This window comes from Hipposideros armiger, unplaced genomic scaffold (genome assembly GCF_001890085.2).
Source record: "Hipposideros armiger isolate ML-2016 unplaced genomic scaffold, ASM189008v1 scaffold_240, whole genome shotgun sequence".
In the NCBI taxonomy this organism is placed as follows: Eukaryota; Metazoa; Chordata; class Mammalia; order Chiroptera; family Hipposideridae; genus Hipposideros; species Hipposideros armiger.
The window spans coordinates 1,029,187-1,036,723 of NW_017731590.1; the positions used below are offsets into that span (position 1 = coordinate 1,029,187).

Consider the following 7,537-nt stretch of genomic DNA (forward strand, 5'->3'; position numbering starts at 1 on the left):
TCGCCTTGGAAGTGGGGGTGAGGGGGAGAGGGGAGGGAGTAGTCAGGCAACCAAGTGGGACAGAAACAATCCTATTTTGGTTTTTGTTAGTGAATGGCATACTACATAGATCAGAGACTTCTTATAAAATACAAACCCCCACTGTACACAAAGCACAGGAAAATGTGAGGAAAAAAGGGAAAAACTAAAAGCAGCTTAGGGTGTGTTAACGCTGCTATTCTGTCAGCTTAAAGAGTATTTTATGCTTGATCAACAGCTCTTTTTTATTGTGCTTTTCTTTCATTCATTCAGGACATCAAAGCGGGCCCCACCAGTGTACCTGCCTTCTGGAGCCGCTTGTGAGGGGCTTCTAATGAAGCACGACTCTGGGAGCCGGAGACCCCCGTGGACACGGCAGTTCAAAGGGAATATTTCAACAATGATTACATTTTGTAAATCTTTTTATGAAAGAGACAGCTTATTTCCTGCTTTTTCATGAAAAATAGATTCGATCCATTAAAGTGAGCCCGCGCCACGGAAGCTGCTTGAGATCTGAGGTGCAGCGTGGAGATTAAGGGGACAACAGCCCAATGAAATCGACTAGAGTTCCTATCTCTTTGGCCACGATGGCACTGCTGGATTTTCTGGGTGGGGCCCCAACAGTGCACTGGATGGCTCTGCTGCGAAAAAGGCAGCGGTAGTGGGGTTTTGCGCCTTGCTTTTCATCTGGGGCCATGTGTGTATTATGTGTTCTTTTTTTTTTTTTATTCCACGAAGTCCAACCACATTATCACAAGGTATCAGGTAACCCCTTTTATTGTGCAAAAGTAAGATGAAAGGTTTTAGGTACAGATTCATTAAACGCTGTATTTTAGTGCCCTGAAATGGGACAAGCCCTTTTCCTTACGGGATGTTGGCCATAAAGCTGGTCTGAAGATACAAAATAGTCTTTATTATTGGCTAATATCTGCCCCAAAGGCAAAAATTAAGACGGTAACGTAGCCCTTTGTAATTTTTGATTTTCAACATTAAAACAACATTTCCTCTAGTCTTTCTCTCTCTCTTTCTTTTTCTTTCTTTCTTTTTTTGTTTGTTTTTCTGGCAGCAGGAAGAGTTGATGGGAGTAGGAAAAGAATATGATTTCCTGGGGAGCCATGAAACGAAAAAAAAATATATGTTTTCTACACATCAAATTCCAGTTTTAATTAAATGCCTTTTGTCTAACAAGTACAGACAGTCACACTTAGGGCTGGCCCAATGGTGGCCCAGGGAGGTAACCTTTCTTGTTTAAAAACAGAGGCATGGGAGTGAAGGTTGGAGCTCAGCAAAGCGTGGCCACATTATAATAATTATTCCACCGACTGCTTCCCCACTCTTGCTCTGCCCCCAAAGCTGAAAAGCTCTTCCCAAACATGACTCAGGTTCAGAGCAAATCTGAAAAATTGTAGATTTAATGTGCAGATTGTGCAGGCAGATAGGGGAAAAATAATATGGAATAGTCCAGTCATTTAAAAATTTCTCCCAGAGACATCCTGCAACAAAATGACAGAAGATCTGGTACTTTGCGAGACACAAATTCCCAAACTAACCTTTTCATCCAAGGAGCCCTTTAGACACTGGATGGCATCTGCCACCTTTGGCCATTTGCACCCCAGATGGCACTTCCTTGCATGGCCAGAGCACCGGTCTCTGCTTCCTTGCCCTTTTAATCCTCCTCTGTCCGCTGTCCTGTCGGGTGTCCTCCCTCCTGTCCTTACCGGTCCCATTTCCTGCCTCCTCCTGTCCCTCAGCCAGTTTCCCTCTCCACCTGTGTTTGAGCCCCCCCACAGGAATTAGGGCAGACCCCTACTCCCTCAAAGGCCACACAAACCAACTGTCCTTCCTCCTCCATTCACCGGATTAAGAAAGGAAGGGAAGAACGCACTCAACTGCAACCACAACCAGCCCGCCTAGCAGCTGGAATCGAAGGCTTCTGTAGTGAGCCAAAGAAACGGGGAACAGAGGCACACTGTGGACAAAATGGGAGAGAAGTTGAAGCATCTTAGTTTGCAGATTCATGAGAAAAGAAGAGTGATCGTACAGTGAGATGCAACTCAGCGCTGGGCTGTGAGTCTGAGCCCTGGTTCAAGGCCAGCTCGGTTACTGCTGCCCCACGAGGCTGCTCTGATATGTGCTACAGAGACTGCACTCCTATACTTTCCTTACTTTCTGAGAACACCTGCTTTTCGATTTTACTGGTTCCAGGAGTCATCTTTTCCTCCTTCATGGTGGAGATGTGATATTGGCAGGTGTAACACTATTCATATCACCTCACTGAGGTTAGAGTGAACTTGACCATGGAAAAAGCCAGAGACCTAAATTCTAGCATGTGTGACTGTTCAGGGGTCCAACTTAACATCTTCAAAACGGGCCTCTGTATACCAGTTATCACAGCATATGGGGGAAGAAATAACAAATATAAAAAGACAAAACTCTGAAGTACTGGCTTAAAATCGGCAGCATCATATGGGCAGCATTGATGTGCTCTAGATGGCAAGGGGCAGGATCAGGCTTTCATCTGAGCCAACTACCCTGGATAAAAATGGAATGATGTCCCTGTGATATCCCCGAAAGCACAAACCAGGGATCAGTGAACAATGCTTTCCTCCTCCTTCTGAAAATGTGGTAGGAGTTAGGGTTTTATGGCAACAAAACTTGTCTTTGTTAAGACGTGACCTGCAAAACAAACCCACATGGGGGAGTTGACAGTTTCAAATGACAGTACTTTTTTTTTTTTTAATGCTGAAACAGCAAAAGCTTTTTATGTTCAGATTTATTTCCTTCTAAATTTGTAGATTAAATTTACAACCAAGCAATATTCATTGCTACAAACAATTAGATTCTTCCTGAGTATTTCCAGGGGAGGTAAGTGGGAAGCTTCTTGGTGGGGTCGGGGTGGGGATTTGTACAAATGTGAAGATCCCATAGCATTAACCGTCTATGTGAAGGGTCTGATCAATGATTTGGACATGTACATGATATACGTAATCTGCAGAGCTACTCGGCTTCCCTGTCAGGAACCTATGCTCCTTGCAGAGAGGTAATATCATTCTAACACAGAAAATCTCATTCATTTTTACCTTTTTAGTAATGACTTCAGAGAGGGTGGGGATCTTATAAACAAAGATTACTGAAGACAGATTTTAGAATATGTTCTATTAATATAAAGTCAAGCACGCAAACAAGATCACTTATTTTGTTCTAAGATAAATTCTAACTGGCAGTGCTTTCCCGGTAACTGCAATTTAGGAAACAACTCAGAACTCAGACACACAGTGCTCATTTGGAAGAGTTACACACCTCTAGTATATCACTTTATTATATTTTAATGAAACCAATTACAGATTGGATCACTTATATACTCACTGGCTCTTTAAAAATTATTTTCTCTTGTTAAGTCACCCTACGAATAGGAGATCTTATTGCTCAGTTTGCAAGAACGGTGGTTAAGTTCAAATGGTACATATTAACGTTCACTCCGATTCTGCAATCAAACGAATCTTGCAGATTTGCCACCTTGTGCTATCCTAAAGGTGGTTCCGTTAAAAAAGAAATACTTGAAGGTTTTTGTTTTTTTTTCTTTTAAAGACGTGAATTGTCTGAGCTAAAATATGGCTTCCTGTTCTCCTGCCTCAGCCTTTAGATGTTGTTCTCCAGGAACACGTTTACGAGTTCAAGTTCAGGTTTAAACTAAATAAAACACTCCTCAGGAGTTTATAACTGAGCCTCATTTACATGCGCTCCCTCTGAACTCTGCCAGCCTCAGTATGCTAGTTTCCAAGGCTTGGTGAAGGAATGTTTTACAGTTGGAATCTGTACTGCTTTCTCAGGCATTTCAAACTCAGGCTGGGCAGCACCAAGCTTCAGTTAGTATTAAAAGTGTCCTCAGATCTACTATAAAGTCAAAGAAAGAGAAAGAAAGACAAGGCAGGGATAAGCATATGGTATCTACTTAATTTTCCCTATAGGCTTTAGAGTTCACATTCCAGTTAAAAAGAGAGGAACAGATTCTAGATGTATATTCCAGAATTCCACAGCCAAGACTTCAAATTTCTTTGCAGTTATTTTCAGCTCTTTGTGGAAATGGTCACTGTATATGTATTCTCTTCATATACAAAAACTCGGGATTGCTTAAACTGGTTTTCTGCCTTGAAAATGCAGTTAAAAAGTGCTATGAAGATAAATGTCCCCAACTCAAAAGGGATTCCATATTATGTTTATGAAAAAAAACGAACGGATTTTTGAGGTCAGAAAGATCTCAGGGATTTTCCAGCCTCTAAAGGTACACGACAGAAGAGGAAATGGCTATTTTTGGTTTGGAACCAGGAAGAGTTGAAGTAGGGATTCTGAGATGTTCATAGGGGTTGCAGTCTGGAGAGGGCTGACTTCCTGGCTGACTGAGGTTAAGACTCAAACTCTTTGTTAAGTGAGAGTCCAGGAGTTTGGAGAAAGCAGCGGTGATCTTTGTGGATAGAAATGTAAGGAGAGCTGGAGACACAGTACCAGAGATTCTGCTACTCAGCTGCCCTCTGAGTTTACTGAGCCAGGAAGTAGGTACAGCAGTAACAAAGAATGGTGCAATGCCTGAGAGTTGCTTTATAGCATCTCTTTACACTGGAGCAGTTCTGTCCTGATAGGTGAGCCTCCCCAGCCAAACTGCAGGTTGTGGCATTCCCAGTACCCCAGGTTCAGCAGCTGCATCCCAGCGCAGTGATATGTGATGAGTCAGATATAACAGATGGAAAGCAAGCCCTGCTGGGGGCGTTCAGAGAAGAAACTATCCAGCTCAGGGTGGACAGGCTGAGTTCATGANAAAAAAAAAAGAAAAGCGGGGGTGGGGAGGATGGAACAGACTGTGACACAGCAGAATCTGTTTTTCAAATTTAAAAGTTAAACAAAAGACCTCAAGGGCAAAGTTGAACACCGCGGAAGGAGGTTGTTAATGTGGAATCCAGAGCTGGGTGTGACGCTTCACTTTCTTCTCCAGGCAAGGTGGGTTATTTAAGGACACTCACACACATAAAGCAGAACCACACAAACACAGAGAGGCTTCTGCCCCTACTCCCCATACAGGCCTGACTCGCCATCGGTCCCAAAAGAGGATGCTGCCAACCAATACTGTGTGAGTTGCGGTCGCCATGTTGACCTCTCTTGAGGAGATGCTATCTCTGTTGGGCCACACTAATCCAGTTAGTCATTTTTGGCTTCCTGCTCTTCTTTGGATGAGCTAAAGTCCACTTTTAGCCCACATGAGTTGTCCTTGGCAAATCAGTCAAAATTCCTGATGGCCTCCCTTGCTCCCTTTCCAATACAATGAAAACGGACAGGGGCCTCTGAGGGCCCCTCCCAGGTTCTCACATTCGTATACACCATGTTGGAGCACTTTTTCACTCATTCAGCAAGTACTAGGGGCTTACTGTTTGCTCTGTGCTATGTCTGCTCGACTCTGGGGATATAATAAGTACAATAAATATGGTACCTGCTGCTCTTAAGGAGTTGTGCAGAAAGAAGGTGCTGGATTTTAGACTTCTATGTCCGTCAAGATACCAGGTACCCTGCTTTTCTTACAGTGGGATCTTATAAACTTATGTCGACTGCTGAGGCTGAGGATCCAACGTCCAGGGGATGCGGGATTGAGTCCCACTTTTTCCATTGACTAGTTGGTGTGTCCTGGGGACCCAGAGGATTTCTATGAGGACCATTCTGCATTACATGAGAGGAAAGCAGTTTTTTTACGCTGGTTTCTTCTGAAAAAGGTGACATGCTGTACACAGGTGTCAGTTATTGGTATTGCCAGCCACAAGCTTTGATCTCTGCCGTCATTTTTTCTTGTCTGATTTTGTTAATTAAAGAAAGCCTGTTTTCAATAACGCTAAACCAAGACCTGTTTATTGTACAGGAAACTATTAAAACGTTAATGGGCTGTGATTGGCCCGGATTACCTTTGTGGCCTGATTTTTGCACCGCTCATACTCAACACTTGGGCTGTGTTAAACTTTTTCCAGATCCCCCAAACCAAATGCCTTCTTCCCGCTGGGCCTTGGCATAGGCTGCACCCCTCTCTTTGGCTTGGCTAATGCTTACTAGTCCTGGCATTCTCAGATTAGCAGCCCTTCTTCCAAAGGGTCTTTCTCCAAGCTTTTAGTCCCAAGGTTTACCCCTGTCACAGTCACTGAACTGTAGTTACCTGCTTTCTTCCCAAGGAAACCGACTATCTTCTTGCACGGGGCACCTCCAGTGTCTTTCTTACCCAGTGGCTGGCAAAAGAGTAGGTATGTAAGAAAGGAAGAAACAATCTACCTCCAGGGTTCCCAAAGCCTGGTGTCAGTTACCCACACAGGCCTGCAGAAGGATGGCTCCTCGCATGGCTGTGCCACATCCACATTTGAGCCACATGTCTATGTCTTCCCAAATGACAGACACTCTCCCGAGAGAGACACAGGTCTCCACAAGCCGCCCCAGGCAGTTCGGACTGAAGAGCTGTTGCAACAGGGCCAGCTGTGGCCAACTGCGTCAGTAGCATGTGCAATAGTTTTGTAACATGGACTGCTGCCTACTTACTACAAGCACAGAGGAGTTGTCCAAACCACGGCTCCCTGGAGAGTGACCGTGCTGCTCCCGGCCAAGACCTCTGTTTGGTTCAAACCTCAAGACGGGAAAACACTAATCTTTTTACCCAATAAGCCACCCAGCACCTCCAAACCTTGAGAGTACATACACAATCCAATTATTCCGACTGCTGTTCCAAAGTCTGGGTCTTTCGCTGCATTCCAACTTGCCCTTGTGTCTGCCTCACCATCAAGTACAAGTTTTTTGGTCGTTTTTTATATGTTCATCAAATGTAAACCAAAGACTTGGGAATTAAAAATGACACCCTGGCCCTCTCACACTTGCTCTGCGGCCTTACTGGAGGGGCTGACTGTACGCATGGTGGTGAGAGCCAGTGCTCTGGAGACCCAGTTAACAGAATCCTGTCCTTTAACTAGGATACCCGGGTCTTAGGCAAGTTAGTTAGCACTCCTGAGCCTCAGTTCTGGATTCTGTGAAATGGAGACAACAGCTTTATCAGTTCTTGTGGGGATTACATGAGCTAATGCCTGGATAGAGGCAAGTACAGAAAACCGGAAAGCCGGGGTGGATGGGTTCTCCAACTATGAAAAGCACACACGGGGCCTTAAGGTTCACATGAGACCCAAGGAGGGCCAGTTCCCTTGGAAAGTAATCACTCAACAAGGCGGCTTTCGCTTATTTAACGATATAGTTCCTTAGTTAAAAGTAGCAGCTGCGTCAGTCCCATTTCCCCAGTTGCAAGAGAAAGTTCTTGAGAAAATAAAAATCTGTCTTTAATTGCGGTATTAAAATCAGAGCGGCGAAACCAACCACACAAAAGGAATTGGCTCAAGTTTATGAAAGGCATTTGGGCCCTTGCCTCGCAAGGCTAAACTGCTCGCCTTGGAAGTGGGGGTGAGGGGGAGAGGGGAGGTGGTAGTCAGGCAACCAAGTGGGACAGAAACAATCC

General features: G+C 44.5%; 1 protein-coding gene across 6 annotated transcripts in view; it reads right to left on the bottom strand.

The window, feature by feature from the left end:
- Positions 1 to 7,537, bottom strand: part of NFIA (nuclear factor I A) — a 382,454-nt gene that overhangs the window by 9,974 nt on the left and 364,943 nt on the right. The window lies entirely within an intron of this gene.